At 40.4% G+C, this 20448-nt stretch overlaps 1 protein-coding gene and 1 pseudogene across 2 annotated transcripts in view; one reads left to right on the forward strand and one right to left on the reverse strand.

Annotated features, from left to right (window-relative positions):
• Positions 1–20448, reverse strand: part of LOC148372175 (poliovirus receptor homolog) — a 234246-nt gene that overhangs the window by 168586 nt on the left and 45212 nt on the right. The gene's annotated exons all lie outside the window — the stretch shown is intronic.
• LOC148372179 (5S ribosomal RNA) lies at positions 15001–15110 on the forward strand (annotated as a pseudogene).

Raw genomic sequence — 20448 nt, forward strand, 5'->3', positions numbered from 1 at the left:
TGTTGCACTACTGCACTATTCCTTAAAATAAAAATCATAGCACCTATTGTAATAACTTAGGCCAGTCTCTAAACACTACGTTGTAAATACTTAAACATATTGATGCTGAACGTCTTTTCATATTATTGTTCTTTTAAATCTTTATTACATGCTTATCCTGGAGTGCCATGTTGCATACAATTTTTTTATAACATTGAGATCAATGGTAATAATAAAGACAATTCAATTTAATACTTGCTATGTATTGTTTTGCTATTCTAGTGTTTTTATCTGGGATACATCAATTTAAAAGTTTATTCTTGAGCTATCTAACACAAACTTTGGAAAATTCTTTAATTACTTTTTCCTTCCATCACTGCAAAATCATTTCTGAACAAAGCCTGGCCTGAAAAAAAAGTACTCCAAAAATCTTTAGAGAAGGAATTTCATACAAAACTTTGTTGTAGATCAAGTTCTTGGACATACTGCAAGGAAAGAGCAGAGGAATGAAATGTGAAAATCAATGTAAGGCTTTTGTACGAGCACAGTTCACAGCGATCTGGGGAATGGGATGGGGGCGCGTGGGGGCTTGGGTTCAGCCTCTCCATGGAGCCTCCATTATTCATGTGGAGGCTTTGCGCTTTTTTATCAGGTCCGGCATGAAGCTTGCCAAAAGATCTTTTACACACCGGTGAGTGTTTTTGTGCGCGCACGTCAAACACAGTCATGAATTAAAGGCAATGTCACAAGTACACAATTGGAAAACAGTGCCAGGTAATTCGACAAATGTGTGTGTGTGTGGGGGGGGGGTGATCAATCACTTTGTGTATATTTGTACACATCCATCCTGTCGGCGTGTTAGCATAATGTGATTATACGTCCTATTTTAAAGATTCTGGCAGGGTGTCAGTGGATATTTGGAGGGTTTTTGGGAAGAAATTAAATGGCATCGCCCCTTTAAAGGAATTCTATGACAACGCCGCCTCGGGAACTAAACACAGCTGTGAGAGTTTCTAGAGGTTTTTTTTTTTCTTGGCTCACCTTTGCACCACCTGGGAGTAGTGTGATATGAGTCATTCCCCAGCTGCTCCCTCCCCGGGAAGTCCAGCAACATGATCCATTGCCATTGGTCAACAGTAAACGTATCATTGGGAAGGTTTACATGCAATATACGGCTTTTTATTGGATTATTGACTGCCAGTATTCTGATGAGGTAAAGCGGGCATGACATTCATATGGCTTGTGGGCCGGTCCCAGGCCATTGATTTGATCATACGCGCCATAAATTTCCGAGTATGTCAAAAAAGTGAATCTTTAGATCATTTCTACAGTTATGGTCTCTTAAATAAATTTAAACCCAATCCTCCCTCTGGCTACAAGGGGGCTGTTAAGGATAGTCTCTCAGCTTCATTAGACCCAGTCTAGTACGTAGTTCGATCTGATGTAGTCTAATTTTATTGGCCATCCACCACTACAATTTTTTTTTTAATTATTTTAAAACCAGTAATTGAAAAAACTACAGTAAGCTAAAAAGTTTGAGTTTACATTCTTTCACTGAACCAGTGTTCCAAAGTTCTTTCCTACCGATCAATACAGCCATCCAATACCCAGTGTGCACAGCAAGTTTTTATCTATCATACAAGCCTTTAAAAGCGGTGAAACATTCAGTATAAAGTGGAGAGTACTTAAGATTTCCGTCTATATTTAGTCTTATTTGACTCTTTTACTGCTTAGAAATACAGTTGTTTTTTTTATTACTTAACTACCTCGACAGGGTAGGACATCTTGACAGGGTAGAACGTTTTGGTAGAAAGTCAAGACCCAGACCCAAACAGTTTGACATACCTGATGTAAAGCCAGGCACAATAATCAATAAAGAGGCTCTGGCATTTTCAATTGAATATGACATTTCACTTTGTTGTATATTACAAACAGGTGCTCCTGATTTGAAGTACACAAAAGCAATCATTAAAAATCTGTAAAGCTTGGCTTTCAAAATCCTTTGTGTAAAGACACGTTTGGCAGCCATCAATGTCAATTACATCACTGAATAAGTTTACTTGCAGGCTATATAATCAGATAGGAAACTGACTATTATCAGTCTTGTAAAGGCCAAATGAACGAGTATTCAGATTAGTACCACATGTATGTATTCGCATAATCCGCACTCGCCGTTTCCTTTAGGTTTTGTGCCACAAAGCACTGTGGGACTAGATTAGTACAGGGACAAAGAATAAAAGCAAACTCCAATTTATTCGCTAAAAAGCGTCATGTGTATTGGTAGATTTGTCCATGACATTTTAGGGCTTTTTTGCCCTCAAGTATCCATCTATATTAGTGTTATATAGTGAATGTCACAGTTGTATCCATCCATATATAGGGTAAATGTAAGCTTTTTGGCTAAACACATGCAAGCTAGAGTTGAAATTTGCGGGGTGGATTAAGTTAAAAAAAAAAAATAGATAGGTGACCGGGCCAGGAGGAAAAAAGGAAAAAAATGTTTGTATCTGCTCATGAGAATCTCGATACACTGGCAATGCATCAGAAAAGATATATCCTGTTCTTAGTTAACCTTTTGTTTAGCGGGCCAAACTCAAAAGCCCTTTGGCCTACTTGCCCTTGGCTTTCTGTGAGAACTTTAGCCAAACCAACTTCTGACATGGCAACAAGGAAAGTTGACTGTAAGGGCCACCGCTTCAAAAACAAGTGGAAATTGGAGTACATTTTCCACTGAAATCTGAAACAACTAGACCTGCCGAATTTGCCAAGAGACTTTGGCTGTTTTCAAAGAATACAACATCAAGAGGCGCTACCAGACCAAACATGCCGACTACAAATGGTAATAAAGACAATCCAATTTAATACTTGCTATATATTGTTTTGTTATTTGTGAAGCAACTGGAAGCTGTTGTAACGGCACAGCAGCACTTTTTCACGAGACCATGCAAGTCAAATGAAAAAACTACGAAGGCGAGTTACAAGGTCGCGATGCTGATCGCCAAGCACTGCAAACATTTTACGGAGGGTGAATTTATTAAAGACGGTTCAAAGAATGACAGGCTGAATAGTAGGCCCTCACACATTTTCTGCTTGCCAAGTCTGGCCCACTTTCTGAAAAATTTGGACACCCTTGCATTACATAGTGCCCTGAGGCGTGTTCAGGAGAGTGATCAGACATGTAGTCTCTTGATAATCGCTTGCCGCGCACTGCTGAACGTTTTGTAATCGCTCACTGTGATTGCCTTACTGATCCAAAATGGCCGACGACAGTACAATGGATTTCGTTCTACAGCTTGCTTTGAGCGAGTTGGCTGATATGAGCGACATTTCGCATATTGACACAGTTAAGGTTATCCTAAACGCAGTGGAAGGGTCATACCTGTCTTGCATTGTTCACAAACATTACCAGGCAATGTAAGACGATATATTACATCGCCAACAGCACTCGTCAGGGTGAGATCCTCCATCTTCTGCACTGTCGACGCCATGTTGGAAATCAAAGTAAGCGGTCTTTCTCCCGTGATTACTCGGGCACGCGAGCGCTCAATAATCACTGGCCGTTCAGAAGCTAGCGATAGCTCGCGATAGCAATCACTCACTCTCCTGAACACGCCTCTGGTTTAGGTGTAGCATACACCTCTCCTCTTGGGTGTGATGATGCTTTATAGGACAATGTCACACTAATGACAGCTGACGTTAATCACAAGGGAACAAAAAATGCAATGGCAAAGAGAAGCCATTTTAACGTTGGCGTATTTTTAACAAAATAGTTAAACATGTCAACATTTTTAAGCATTCATACTTAAGCACTTCACCCAAGAAGAAAGCACTTTTCAATCCTCAAAAACATTAGAATTAAAGCATTTTTAAGGATTTCAAGCTCCAGTAAAAACCCTGCATTTACCATCTATTCTATTGCTCCAGAAACCTAATATTCCATTTCCAATCAGATTATGCTCGCATGTAAACATACTGCAGTCATTCATTTATAGACTGACAAGACAAGCAGGACCCATCGCGTTTCTACATCACATTAAAGGATTAAAAACAAAACAGCGGTCGGGTCATGTAAATGGATGCATTAAGCATTGTCGGACTAGGGGATCACACAGCGGGCGGCGGATTCAACGGCAGCCATATGCAAGACAGAAGGTCGAGCACAACAAGTAAACAACCGCACCAACGTTAGCAAAGTAGCGTCATAAACTGATGAAGCCGTCTGTCGCAACATCCAGCGACAAGCAGCTGGATTGAATTACCGATGAGTGTGCGTTGCAAGCTTTTATGTGTGTGCGAAGGTAAGAATGAGCAAGCAAGATTATGTTTCAAACAACTGCTCTTCATTAACTTATTATGCATGCAAGGAAAAACATTAGCATGCTCAATAGTCAGACCATTCATTCATTCATTCTCTGCACCGCTTATCCTCAGTAGGGTCGCGGGGGTGCTGGAGCCCATCCCAGCCATCCTCGGGCAAATGACCAATTTTGTGTTGATTTTTACCTAATACTGTTTTTTCTGAGGCATACTTAACCTTCACTCGACGACAAGCACCAGAACAATGACGTAATATCGAAGCAACGAAATCTCGTTTGCCAAGATCGGCGTGCAGACGAAATCTCGAACCGCGAGACCAAAACAACAATGGCAGATATGCCTGACGAAAAGTTTTGAGTGCGATAAATCTTTGTTAAAAAAAAAAAAAAAGTAATTGGGTAATAATGTCAATTTTGTGTCAAAAAAGTTGCGTCCCGGGGACGCACGTTGATTCAACACTATGCGTCCTCAGCAAAAATTATGCGTCTAGGACGCGGGCAAACGAGAACACTGAAACGTTTTCGATTTTTTAGAGCGGCTTATAAATAGGCGGAAAAAAAGGCGCCCTACCTGACAAAAGTGTGTTCTGCCAGTCTTTACTCACAGCAAAAGGCAATCAGGTGTAATAAGTCGCAGCCATACGAGTGGAGTTCCCTTTTTTTGAGTATAGAAAACCAAAAAAGCCAAAAGGGCTGACAAAAACGCGCTCTGTCGGACCCCGCTCCCGGCAATATGCGATCAAAGATAATGGATCATGTAATATTATTCAACTAACAATGCACTGAGGCTGTGAAGTATTAAGGGATTACAGCAGATAAACTCTGTTTATAAAACGTAGCTGATTTCAAAATAAGCAGCTGGCACATTTATTCCCACTTGTTTTCAGTAAGTCAATGTGGTATATTTTAAAAATGCCATCTCTCCTCTCACCAAGATGAATAAACAAAAACACAACTAAACGTTACTTTGAGGACAAACTAGCCCGTTTGCTTTCACTGAGGCCGTGAAGTAGCGAGGGATTACAGGAGATCACCCCTCTTAAAAAAAGTAAATGATTTCCAATTAGGCAGCTGGCACATTTATTCCTACTCGTTTTCAGTAAGACAATATGGCATTTTAACAACCTTGAAGACTTTTTACCGTAATGAAACCCAAAAACGCCGTTTCTCCTCTCACCAAGATGAATAAACGAGGACACAACTCAAAGTTACTTTGAGGACAAACTAGCGCCTTTGCTTTTCCTTGTTCTTTTTTATAGCCTGTTACTGTTTTACCCTTTATTTTTTTACGAGCCTTTTTTTTATACGGCAGTTGCACTCAGGGTCTGAACTGTATTTAGTGTCTCCCCCGTTCGTCTCGTTTTATCATTTAGTATATTTGGTTGTATTCCTCCAGACAGGTGATAAGATAAGATGACTCCAACATGTCGTTTCTTCCCCACGGGGAAGCATCAAAGTTAATGTTAATAGTCCGTAAGAAGACAAGGTGATCCTTATCAAACACCCTTGCTCTTCATCACTCTTCTGCACTGTAGATTAGAAGATGGAGGGGGGAACACAGTCCTCTGCCTGTTTTTTCTCACTTGGCTATCTGTTCAGCCAGTTTACTGTTGTGTTCTTTCGTCGCATATTTTTTTCGAATAAATAGTTCTGCGTAGCATAGACTTGCACTAAATATGGAACGATACAACAGTTGCATCCACTATAAATGGACTGTAGCATTTTCGCAGCAGGGGAGAAAATAAATATGTCCCTGAGAAATCAACTTGTAAGCATGAGTCCTTTTGATGAGTAATCCGGAGTTTGCATATATGCTAACAGGGGCCAGCAGAGTGATTTTTTGTAGAGCCGAACAGCTCTTTTTTTGCCAAGCTTTCCAACAGGAGTGGACTGCACTCGTGGGGCCGTGATCTATTATCCCCAATTACATATTGCTGCGTGGACCTGCAGAAGGCACTTTAGCCATGAGACGTGTCATTGTGGACTACCTAAATTAAGTGTGACTTTTGGCCACAATCTGTTTTCCCTGGTCAACCATTGCTGAGAGCAGGGAGCAATTGTTTAGTTTGGTCCCATGAAGCATACATTTGTGCACCTCCTACAATAAACTGCACTTTTGTTTCCTTTTTTTGCAATGTTGCCGCAATCCATCCTCCCAAGTAACTATTGAGAGCAAGTGCAGCGATAGCATATTTATGTCATCGATGGCAGCCATTTTTTGTCATTCCCGGCTAAAATGAACAGCACTGTGCAGCTGCGATCCATTATCCCCAACTGACTACTGCTGCTAACAGGGGCTGACAGAGCGTATGTTAAATGTGGGTGGATAATACAGGATTTTCTCATAGGGGGTGGGGGGTGGATGGGTTTTTGGTAATATTTACTGAGATGAAGGAGGGAATGCAGCTATTTGGTTTTGGGTGTTTTTAGTATCACTTATCAAAAACTTAATTCCGTAGCAAACAAAATAAGTGAAAGCAGGACATGTTTGTCATTAGTTTAAAACTGCAAAACTGGTCTAGATAACCCATTTTTGTCAAAAAAGCACCAGGTGGGCAATAATTGAGAAAATGATTTGAAAGTGGTCTATGAAAACATGCTTAAACCTGCTATTATAGCATCACAGTTGGCTTTGATTAATCACAACACATTTCTGCTTCAGTTCAGTGTAAACTTAAATCTAAGGGCATGACAATACTGTCATCATTTTTAATCTGCCATCGCCATCTCCTCCACCCCCTGCATCCACCCGCTACTCCACTCAACCAGCTCATGACACCACACCAAAAATTCATTTTTTCTTGAATGTACATTCATTTGTAATGTGTTCAATCATATACACATGTTACAGAAAGTAAAAGTAGTACTTTCTGTATACTATTCAAAGGTATAGAGGATAAGAGACCATTTAGGCAATCTCAATAAAGAACAAAATGCACAATACAAGTCAGTAAAGTGGCAAAACCGTGAAAAGTGAACTAAGTTATAGCGGGGGACCGCACTACTCTAAAAATATGCAAGGGATAACCTGATAGACAATTAAAATAGCATGCAACCCGCACAGGTAGATTTTTATATAGGTAGAAAGCTTAGCAAACACCATTCACCCTTATCTCTAAGAACAATTCTCAGCCAACACATCATTACACCGAGTTAACCGGGCTTTTGTTTACCACCAAGTCCCTTAAGGCAGTGTTACAAGAAAATGATTGTGAGGTGAGTGATAGCTAGAAGGTCCTATGAACGGGGGTGGCCCCCCACCACCTTCTCCCTGCGGCCCCCGCCATGCACGACTAGCCAGCTTCAAGGACCCTTCAATAACACAGCGTCTGTGTAATTAGACAGCGCTCTGTCACACACACAGCAAACAAATCCTCCTATTGGTGCCACATTAAAACACTGCAGGGAGACCTCCCCCTCCCCAAGCTGGTACTTTTGCCACGGAAAAAAAGGGGATTTGTACAGATTTAATTACGTTCATGATTCTGCCATCTTTGGTTGTAATCGCTTAGGGTTGGGGTTAAGTAAATCCCCACCTTGCTCACGAGCCACACTATTGTTTCCTTAAGCTAGGCGTACATTACGCAACTTTAGAATCTGAAATTAAACTATGCTGTATAACTTAATCACCAAATCCAAAGAGTTAAGTGATCACGCTGCTTGTTTGGGTTCCACGAGGTCTGCGCATGTTAGCGGAATGGGTTTCAAACTCTTGTTGGCTGTCAAAACAAATCAAAATGATATTTCCGCCTACTGTGGCAGACTGCCTGAACACTGGAACAAAAATTGAAATAATAATGCTTTTTTTTTTTTTTTTTTTTAATACAAGTGCCTTGATCGTTACCAAAAACTGAAAATAGACGCAAGCCCCTTATGCTCAGTTATGTAAAATTGCTGGATCAGGGACTGAAGATCAGGCTTTCACACACGCCTGTGCTTTTCATAAAAGTCTATCCCCACCCCTCACCCGAATTGAAATTGAAAGACTCATTTTGTAAAAGACCAATACTTAGAATGTTGTGCTATACAGTATACTTTTTCCATTTTCTTTTATCATTCATTGTTTTACCTAGGGAGTGCTTTTGACAAGCTGTAATGATTTCAGAATCAGTCTTCACAAAACAGATTTTTACCAAAGACCTTCATAACTGGCTATCAAGAGTGGTAGACCCACGGGAAACGGCATCCCTTCCTTACAATGTTTTCAAGTCACTTTCCGCACAATACGACGACAAAATATTTCCTGCGCCCAAACACTATAAAATGCTCTAGCGCTATTGGTCGAACACATAAAATAGTCTTCAATTGGATTGTCATGGTATCATGAAAATACACTCAAAGACAACATTTTCGTACTGTATTTATACGCTAGGAGTGCCTAGGTTTGCGTTGATGCTAAAGAGAGGACCAAACGCATGATAAGTATTGATCATGATTTGGTCACGATTTGATTTTATCACGATACTAAGGTGCCGATTCGACTTATATCACAAATTCTCGATAATTGTGATTCTTTAAGTATTGGTATTTGATATAGTTGATTGTGATTCAATTTTATTTCTTAAAAAAAAACAACTAAAATCATACAACTTCTGGGACAAAAAGACATGAATGATGCACATCAGTCAGTCAAAAAATCCCCGTTATATGCTATTATGATAATATTGGCTTAATATTAATACTGAACACCTTAATAAAGATTTGCTATGTAATGGTCAAAAAATTTCAAGTCAAGAATAATCAAGAAATCATTAACTTAACATGTTCCTTTTATCATAAGAAATGCCACAGTGTGTGGTTTCAACCTGTTAGGTTAAAACATTTCGAGGAACAATGCACCGGTGAGGTAACCGGTCGTAAGGTCTTTGACTCAACTTTTCAGTAATCAAGTTCAAAAATGAGGAGCCCGGATGAGAAAATACTCTAATTTCAACACACAATTAAAGTGAAGAGAACAGGAGAGCAAATAAATGTCTCTTTGATTTGCTTCATGTTTTAAGATTAACACATCCAAAGTGAATGCAGCTAACAGCAGAAGACAAATGTCTCTTTTCTTGAAGTTCTTGGGCTTTTAAAACAAAACAAAAAAACGTAACAACAGTAAACAGTAATAATATTCAAGAATTTTGTTCATATTCACAATTAGACGGATATGTCATATTCGAGACAGCCCTGGATTTACCGCATTTTTACATATGACGTCACAAAAATTGATTCCGGGAAGAAACTGAAAGTAAAATTATGATATGTAAATGAATTGATTTTTTGTCCCTCCCTTAATAACTAAAGGAATGAAGCCTGTGCTTTACCGAGAAATAAGAAGACACACAAATTGTTACCCTCCTAAGAAATATGGCCGTAAACGATGACTACCGGGACAATTATCAATAAAGAGGCAATTAAAGCAAGCCTAAGGGTACGACAATCCTTCCAAGAAGAAATTTTAAAATCAGTTTATTTTTTATATTTTCCCACTCTGCATCAACAAACTAACTCAACTGTACCAGCTCAAGTAAGGTCACACGTACAGTAGATAAAATGTCATTTTTCCTTTAAATGTATTTTTATGTGTATATTCATCAAGAATGTTTTTTGACATTATACGCGTATGTTACATATAATAAATACTAACAAAATATAGAAATATTTTATGACGACTATTCCCTTATTAGTTCAAGGACAAGCATGAAGCACATGACCATCCTTTGACCAACTAAGACTTGGAAAATATTTTGTCTAAAATGTTTACTGCCAGGCTAGGAAAAGCAAATTAAGTACGAGTATTACCAGGTGCACACTTTTTGCTTCTTGTGCCTAAGTACTTTAAATTCTGGAGCATCAAGCTGGCATGTTTGTGCCTGATGTACGATAGGCAGCTCATGTCAGAGGCCACCTAGAGTCTCCAAAAGGCTGCAGAATTCTGCCTGCAGAGTGAGTGCTTTCAAATCCGTGTGTGTACATATTCAGTGCACCTCGCCGCCAAATCACAGCACCGGCAGGCAGCCTTTCTAAAGAGAGTCAGACGAGTGAAGCAGATCAAACACAAGCCAACTAATCACAGACGCCGGCTAATTAGCGCAGCCCTCAAAGGGGAACCAGGAATGAGTGATGATTACCCCTTATGAATATCCCGTGCCGTATGCCACCACAAATAGTCCCAATTGAAGGGAGGCAGGGGGGTAAAGTGCAGCCAGAGCCACCATCTTATCACCCGAAAGCAGAACGAGGGCAAAGTGGCGCTCGATATCTCTTATCTGAGTTTCAGTCATGCGCCTGGGATGCGCAAACACCAGCACTGACTTTTAATCTCACCCATCACAAATGAGACTGCACGTTGAGATTTCCCATTAAGGGATTTCTGGTGCGGTTAAAATCCCGAGAGCCCAGACATGCCCGCCTCCGGAGCGTAGAGTGAGGTTGACGTTCCCGAGAGTGGAGTGCGTTTGCTGATTAGCGCTCGGATCTGCCATGCTGATCCCAGATTTCCCAGGGATCAGAGGCCGCGCTTTCCAGCGAAGGCGGTGGCGGAGGCAACGCTACCAATTAGAGACGAACCGCCAGTCCGCGAACGCCTCACCTCAAAGTGACGTACGTTCCCCCCTGCCAGGATCTTCCACAGTCTCCTTCACCAAATGCTTGCCCGTCTAATCTGTCGAGAGGCACCTATCGGGAGTGGGCTCAGTTCACCGGCCATCCTCACAAAAGTCAGAGGCAAGCGTATAAAAGTTGCAAAAAAAGACCGTAAACATTCTCACGGCTTGAACATTTGACACCTGTTAAATAGCAAAGTTGTATTTATGATCATGATACCTTAAAAGTTGTAAATCCAGATCGACGAGGGATCCAAGCGGTGCAATTACAGGCTTCATGAGCGAATCAGAGCAGATAAGATTTGACAGAAGTGGTTAAACATCATTTTGTATGCAAGACTTGGGCGACTGCCAAAAGCAGGTATTCACAGGAATGATCTCAGTTCACAGACACAACCAGTAACAAAAGAGTTACCTCCAGGGGCTTTTTTAAGCCAACCAAATTTATTTATGTATTTATTTACTATAGGTCCAAGACTTGCAGGGATGATAAAGGGAGTAGCAAAATGATAACTATGAGATGGAGCTTGTGATTATCAAGAAATCAGGCATTAAAATAGATCAGGGATAATAAGGTGAAAAGGGTGTGAAGTACATATACTTTGGTACACAGTATAAGCCAACAAAATATTTAACTCTGTCGATCCACACTGCGTTTCAGTGATTGGCAAGGAGGCACGACACATACATACACCTTGGGGGTATTGCACAAAACTAAGATGAGGGAATAAGGCAGGACATGTCTGATATTTTGAATGAGTTGAACTTCAAGTCGGTTGCATGAAAGCAGCTTCAATTTAGCTTGGTTCAATTACTATGGCTCCAGATCAGGCCAACCAGGCTGAAATTATCCCAAGAGGCACTATTACTGTCAATCGTGTGAATAATTGTCAGGTTTTATGGCATTCCATTTATTGCTTTCAGGCTAAGCATTTTATTGCTATGCCAGTTAAGAATGCTTGTCAAACGGCACCAGAGCTTTGCTAAATATGTATATTATAGCTTTTAAAGATTATTAAAAGTGACACAAAAACTTGTCAAGATGGTATCAATGAACCCTTTTGACAAGGGTAATAGGAATATGTGACGGTCCAATTCCCATTCATCTCCCACTTCATCAAAAGAGACAAAAGTTGTTTTATTTTGAAGGATCATTGAAATAAAACAAAAAAATGGCAAGTACTCCTGCACATGTATACAGATTTTGATTTAAACGCCCGGTTCACACTCAGCAAAATCTTAGTTCTAAGTCTGCTGTCTCCTTTTCCCTCTGCATCAACCTGCTACTCCACTCGACCAGCTCAGTTCACATCACACAGATAAAATGTTATTTTTCCTTTACACGTGTGTTCATAATGTTATCCAATCATATACATGCATATTACACATTAGACTTTACTATATAGCATTTTCTTATTTTAGTGCTCTTATCTAGGGTACTTAATTACATTTCTAACCCCCGCCATACTGCAACTACACTTTGCCATCCCTCCGAACTGAGTAATCTTGAATGTTGGGGGTCTAGTGTACAGTTATACTTGAAAATTCCAATTCACGATCACTGTCTGTTGGTAAAGACAAGACAGATGAATAATTAAAAACTGAAAACTAAAACGTTCTAACTTGCTTCTTTGGCAGAAGCTGCATTAAGCGTGGGTCACTGCTGCGCGGGTTGCTCGCGGACCAATTGACTTTATCCAACTATTACGTGGGTGGAGAGCTTGCATTAAATGACCAAACTGCACACATCTTTCACCACAGAGAAAAACATCAACTGCAAATCTTGGGCAAGAAATACTCATACTGTACAGTCAGTCTAGTAGGCGTTGTATAAGGAGGCATAACCCAAAAAAAAAAAAAACACAAAAACTTTCAAGAAACACTAGTGAGTTTCTTCAAAATTACAGTCAGACTCTAAAACCCACGCAAGCAATTTGAATAAATCCCAATCCCTTTTTTTTTGTTTAGTTTATTGAATGTTATGCTGCAGTTGGAACTTGTTTAGTTATTGGACGTTGGATTTTGGCCTCAAATGGTCTGGTCCGTTTAAACATAAGTAGTCCAAAAACGAACGTCAAGAATTAGGTCTTGTTTACCTCGCCTTAAGTGGTCCAAATTTAGCCCCAAAAAGTTGTCTTCTGAACGTCTTGGAAAATATGGGTTTTTTTCTTAAGGTTTACATTTCAAACAAATAAGTCCTTCTGACTGAACCTTGTCATCTTATTAATTGTTTAACGTCTTGAAAGACGTTATTTCAGGATTAACTTTTCACTCTCACAAAGAGGTCTTACGGATGGAACGTTAACGTCTTTTTAACATCTTTTCTATATCTTCTAGTTTTTCTGGGTGGTATATCCCACAGCTAGCCAGTGATCAATACACAAGTAACCAAGAGTGCCTCCAGCTTCTGCTGTTATCATGAACAATATAATCCAAATTAACTACATAAAAACAAATAATAACATAATAAGCAAAGAAAGAAAGGCAACTAATATTCTAGTTGCAGCACGGTAACATTCACTGGGTGGGCAGACTAAAAAAACCTTACAGAAAGTCATCAACAAGCCCAAAAACTCATCAGTTGCTTTTGGCCCATTCTGAGGACATTGCAGACATTAGCATAGAGTCTTTGTGCCCGGGTCACCACCTTTTTGACCTGCAGCCCCTGACAGTACAGGTCCCTCAAAATAAGGAATAACAGGCTCAGAAACCATTTGTTACCCAGGGCAATCATTACCCTTAATAAGCACAAAAGAAAAATGTATATTTATATTTAGTGCATTTTTCTTGTTTTTGCACAATGTTGCTGCTAATGTCGTTGCAATAGTTTTCACATGCACTTACCACTTAGGCCAGTATACAGGCCTATCCTTTCTAATAGTTTAGTTATCCTGTTTTTTTTTTTAATGAAACTATTTTATTCCATGTTTACTCTGGAGTGGCACGTCTAATCTTGCCGTGAACAATGTACACGACAGCTCTATTCTAAACACGTAAAGACATACTATAAAATAGAAGGATGAGGAAAGGCCAATAATTTTCTTACTATAGCACAGCGTCACTCAGTGTGTGGATAAATGCTATCAAAACAAACAAGCAGTATTCACCCAACTGGTTCTGCCAAACTAACAGGGAAACAATACCCTTCACAAACCTGCCATTAGCCAGTCAGCATTTCTAACTAGATTATAACTTCAGAATCAGCCTTTATAAGACAGGCAAACAAAAATATCCCACACTTATTGTCACGCCTAGGAAAGAAAAATAAAACAAAGGAAAATGGCGATACGCCTTGGAATCTTTTACCGCAGAATCAGAAAGCTCAGCAAGTGGACACAAATTGGAGCGGCTAATCAAAGATAACAAAATAGCAGATCTGGGAATAGAATTTAAAGTCGGCAATTTACGGCTGAGCGAGCGCATGGCAAGAGGAACAAAGCGGCGCTCAGATAAATGAGAAGGTATTGGATGGGAGGCAGAGTGAGATTGTGAAGAGGGGGCGTGATGTTGTGAGCAGTCTGCAAAGCAACAGCTGCTGAGCATCACATCTGCTCCGAGTGGAGTCATCAGCAAACAGACAGACTGGAACCTACCCACCGAGGCAAGCCCCAGGGAAGCAGGGAGAGAGATAGAGGGATGCGAGGAGGAAGAGTGGAACCATACGGAGGGGAGGCGTGGAGTTGAGGACGACGCAATTAGCCCACAACAGCAGACTGTCTCTTATAGTACTTTGATTTTTGAGGAGGGGTGTATTTACCACTTGTTGGACAGCAGAATACAAATAACTCATTTCAGCTCTCTTCATAATAAGAATTAGTCTGGAAAAAAATACTCACTATCACTATTTTGTCTAATGTGCTGCTGGTTTGTTTAGCAACAAATGTCAAAAAGGCTCAACAGTTGACTTAAAATCTGTGATGTTTTCCACTATAAATGGGGCTGTACCATTGTTTAATGTGATGCAGTAAACCCTTGTTTATTGCGGGAGTTACGTTCCAAAAAGAACCCGTTATGGGCGAAATTCATCATATAGAAATCTGTATTTATTTTTTTTTTACAGTAATTCTACGATACTCTATATTATACACCTGCGACCTGTTTACAGCCATTGAACTGTTTATGGCTATACAACTCTGAGAACACCCAATCTCAGGAAGCTAAGCAGAGTCTGGCCTGGTTAGTACTTGGATGGGAGACTGCTTGGGAACATCAGGTGCTGTAAATAAGTCATTTGGGACACACACTGCTGCGACAGCACTGACTGTACCCCCAGGTAATGTTTGTGAAAATGAAATTCCCTGAGGGGAACAAATAAATGTAATTATTTATTTACAGTATATAGAAACAATGCAGCATACATTTTTGACAAGCACAATCATTTGCTAAACAAAGAAATGAACGGTATTGACTTTTTTAAAATCACTATTGCACTTGTAAATAGTAATTTTGGTCACTGATGTGGAAAGAAAGCAGAGAGACTGTTTAACCAATTAGAAGGCAAAATAATGATGTTTTGCCTTCTAATTGGTCTTTATCAATTGGTCTTGATAAATTGCAAGATTTCAAGTAAGATTTCACTGTAAACAAATCAAATTATCCACATTTGTCGAGAAAATCAAGAATTATGTCTCTTCTATTGGATGTTTTCAGGAAGAAAAAAGCTGATAAAAGCAAAAACACGTGGCTCAAAAATGGGTTCGACCCAAAACTTGATTATATCAGCCTCGTTTGCTGTGCTGTCTTACAGAAAATGATCCCAATTTGGGAGCGAGTTGATTGAAATTAATGATTGAACTTAACTTTTAAGTTAAATATTTAAAATTGACCAACTAGAGTTTTTTGTAACAACCCAGGAAGTAATGGATCAGTCCACATTTGACGCAAAATGGGTCAATTGTCACCCACCTGTCCATTTGAACAATGGAGTATCTTGTAACTGACAACCAACCCATGCGGTCTTAGCGGAAGGTGGCAACACTTTAACACACGACCACCACCAACACACTATTTTTACCAACTGTTCCAGAAACAATTATTTGCATAGGGCATTCTGGTAAAACCCATTCTGGTTAAACAGTCCATCCACTTCTTCACCTGTGCGTTAATAATGCTGCTAGAAGATGCGAAAAGAAAACCAAGTCTTTCAACAAAATACTATACAAACTCTTTTCCATAAGTATACATATCAAACGGAGTGATAAAGTGTCAGCACTCTTACTGCCGTGTTCTGGGTTTGATTTCCGTTGAAAACAATGTTATTGACAATATAACAAAACATTATTGTTGTGGGTGCGTTTTGTAATCCGGTGCGCTTTAATTGTCGTGCAGAATGGGTTGGGCCTCGGTTTCGTTTACTTTATTTTATAACTCTGACGTAGTCCTGATGAATTCCCCTCTTTTGGCAGCCCATCTTTCTTCCGTTCCTTTGCATCCTTCCTCTCTCGAACTTAAGTCACTTGACGCCTTGGCGTCTAGGCAAGACCATGCCCCACTTTGCATCAACAACAAGGCTGTTGTCAGCAGTATCAAGTTCCTAGGGGTGCACATCACAAACAAACTCACCTGGTCCGTGAACACTGCATCTCTGGTTAAGAGGGCACAGCAGCGCCTGTACTTCCTGCGGAGGATGAGGAGAGCCCACCTGCCCCCACCATCCCTCATCACTTTCTACAGGGGCACCATAGAGAGTATCCTGACCAGCTGTATCTCTGTGTGGTGTGGAGGCTGCAGCGCTACCGACTGGGGTAGTGTGAGGAGGGTAACGAGGACAGCGGAGAAAATAATCGGGACTACACTTCCCTCCATTCAGGACATTGGCCAGAAGCGCTGCTTATCCCATGCTAAGAACATTACCGGGGACCCCTCTCACCCCCATCATGGACTATTCACTCTGCTAGCCTCTGGGAAGAGGTACTGCAGTGTGCGGTGCAGGACCACCAGGCTCCGCAATAGTCTAGTCCCCCTGGCCATTAGACTGTTAAATGGTCAATCTAACATATAGTTAACTTAAATCTAAACGGCTGCTAATTTGACTTTTGCACTAGTGGCAGTTTTTTTATAGCTTGCCACTCCTTGCACATTTGATCTCTGCACTATTGTTACTTACAGTGTCATTACTTACAGTGTTATTGTTTACAATATAATGGTACTGTGTACCTGACTTGTTAACCTGACTGCCCATCTTGCACATCTGGTTAGCGTCTCTTCTTGCACTATCGGCACTATGGTAAATAACACAATACAGCTTTATTTATATCTGTACACTGAAGGACACTGAGGGAAACTGTGGGAGTCAGATCCATCGACATTTCGTTCTGTATACACGTGTACTAGAATGACAATAAAGTAGATCTGAATCTGAATCTGAATCTGAAGCTCCACAAAATTACATGCAGAATGGTGTGTCCGATTTTTTCAAACGTAGTTCTTATTCTTCTCCCCCTTTTGAAAGCCCATTTCTCGTGCCTTTCCTTGCATCCATCCTCTCTCAAACTCAAGTCACTCGCCGCTTTTCTCTGCAGCTATGCTGGAAGAACAAGAGAAGCCTGTGAGGGCAAAGATGAAAGACCACTGAAGGGAGGTGTGTGTGCATGTGTACGAGCGCAAGTGTGTGTTTGCAATGAATGAATGAGCACTCTATCCCTCATCCCCTGCTAAGCTTGTCTTGGCCAAATACAATGGTAAAAAAACAACCCCACAGGGGCAGTCAGAAGGGTCACGCAGCAGCCTGAGAGTTTCTCCTGTGTTTACTCATCCCTGGTCAGGTAGCAAGCGAGAGGTACCAGACAATCCCCCCTGGTGTAAACCTCAGGCACCCGAAGAGAGAAGATGATCGCACACCGATCACCTAGCGCTGAATCAGCTGACCCCGCGGCAGGGTGGACTTTGTCATTTGGCAGCAAATGAAAGGGAAAGAAGCAGAGCAGTTGATGCTAACCTCTCGCAGTGGGCGCTAAGCTAGCAAAAGGACAGAGATGGGATTGTGCTGGTGTTTCGGCGAAACCGGATAGTGTAAACTGTTTTCTTGCGGTACACCCGTATCCTGTTTTCACCTCTTGTTTCATCTGGCCTTTGCCACACACTTGCTGCTTGGAAAGAACAATGCAGCGTGACCTTGGAAAATATTTGCTCAATGATACAAAAGAGCGCCGTGCCATGTTTTACATTCATATGAAAGGGTGCACCTGTTTTGGCCACAATTCATTAGACCAATTTTGGCTCAAAATATGCTTACTAAAGGAAGGGCAAATATTACACTTCATCGCTGGATGAGAAATGCATTTTTCAATGTTCCCTTGCCATGATGCAGTTCAACTCTTGCTTTCTTAGTGCATCACTGATTTTTTTTTTCTTTATTAATTATTTTGTGATTTAAAATCGTCTTAATAGTCATTAACATAATGACATTTTATTTGCAATCCCAGTAAACAAATGTTTATAAAAGAAGTCCAAAACAAGGATACAATAAAAGAAAAGCAAATGTGCATATATATATAATGGTAATGTACCAGAGTAGTTTACTTAATGTGGGTGGTTACAGAACAGATTACTGTAAATGGTCTGCATTTATATAGCACTTTTTAAGTCAATGAAGACCTCCCAAAGCGCTCTACATTGTGCTTCAGACTTTTCCCTTTACACACTAACTAACCGAAAACTAAAGGCATTTTGTAAACGATATCAATACATAAACAAATCACACACTATTGGCATCAAAAAGGAAGACTGAGAAACCCCAACAAGACTGGTTGTTTTTCTAGATATACAGGCGTAGATGACAATTGATTGTGTGTACTGGGGGAAAAAAAAGAAAAGAAAATCAATCGCTCTTCTGATCTAATGCTTCATTCAACGCAAGCACACATCTGAAGGCAATCGATCGTCATGATCAATAAATACAAGAAGGCAGCACAGTCATCTTCTGAGACATTATTTAAATCAAATTTACCGGCCAATTTACTGCACTTGAATGGAAAAATGACGGCTTGACGTGTATAGCAGTCAATAACTGATTGAGGTTAATGCCTTGTTGTCTTAGGAAATAATTGATCATAGGGAAAAAAGTGAAAAACTGATTTTGAGTTCTATAATAGTGAAACCAATTTCACCCTTAGGGTACGTTAAAAAATTAATACGGCAATTACAATTTATCCAATGATCCATATCGCATACACGACAAATAAAAACAGCTAAAAGAGCGTCTTCTTCCTCCCTGTTGCCGGTGGCAACAAGCATTTATCTGCTGCCGCCATCCAGGTGCACGCGTGATTGATTTCCTTCACCTTAACACGGTCTGCTTTGGCAACCTGCTTCACCTTTCCTCATCTCAATGTCACACCTGACATTACCCCCCTCGGCCTTCCTTAATCAATTTTCTCGTCTCCGACTAATTTTCAGAGCAAAATATGGCTGGATAAATGAAGTTCTCCAAGTGTAGGTCATCCAAGTTTTGGGCGTCTGCTCAATCATTGGCAAGTGTTTGACGAGCAAATGAAGCGCAAGCAGACGATGATCTACAATCGGTTGTGCTCCTAGTCGATGGCTACGTTTACGTGCAGGCAATAATCCAATTGGACAGACTGTTGCCAGTGGTGCAATGATGTAATGCAATGTAAACACACACAGAAATTAGATAAAGTTTTTCAGATTTTGATTGCTTTGTTTTTGTTAGTCTTTGTATTTTACAAAACTCAATTCCAATGAAGTTGGGAAAGTGTGTTAATTGCAAATAAAAATTGATCCAAGTAAATTGCAAATTCTTTTCAACCCATATTTAAATGAATGCACAGCAAAGACAACATATTTATTGTCTTCACTCATAAACTTTATTGTTTTGGGAGAAAATCATCAACTCTGTAATTTGATGACAGCAACACGTGCCAAAATAGTTGGGACAGGTGTCAATAACTACTCAGAAAGTGGATGAATGGAAATCAACCAACTATTTGCAGGTGAACAGATGAATTAGCAACAGGTGAGAGTTGTTACTGGGTATAAAAAAGGGAGACCCGAACAAGCTAAGTCATTCACATGCAAGGATGGGGCGAGGTTCACCTCTTTGTGAACAACTGCGTGAGCAAATTGTTGAACAGTTTAAAAACAACATTCCTCAAAGTACAATTGCAAGGAATTTAGGGATATCATCATCTACAGTCCATAATATTGTGAAAAGGTTCAGGGAATCTGGAGAAATCACTGTGCGTAAACGGCATGGCCGTAAACCATTATTGAATGCCCGTGACCTCCGAGCCCTCAAGCGGTACTGCATTAAGAACCGACATCAATGTGTAAAGGACATCACCACATGGGCTCAGGAACACTTTGGAAAACCACTGTCAGTCAATACAGTTCGACGCTATATCCGTAAGTGTGGGTTAAAACTTTATGTTGCAAAGCGTAAGCCATTCATCAACAACATCCAGAAACGCCGCAGGGTTCTCTGGGCCCGAGCCCATCTAAAATGGACTGATACAAAGTGGAAAAGTGTTCTGTGGTCTGATGAGTCAGTTTTCCAAATTGTGTTTGGAAATTGTGGACGTCGTGTCCTCCGGTCCAAAGAAGAA

Source organism: Urocampus carinirostris, chromosome 2 (assembly GCF_059441175.1).
Source record: "Urocampus carinirostris isolate Australia breed hairy pipefish chromosome 2, RoL_Ucar_1.0, whole genome shotgun sequence".
NCBI lineage: Eukaryota > Metazoa > Chordata > Actinopteri > Syngnathiformes > Syngnathidae > Urocampus > Urocampus carinirostris.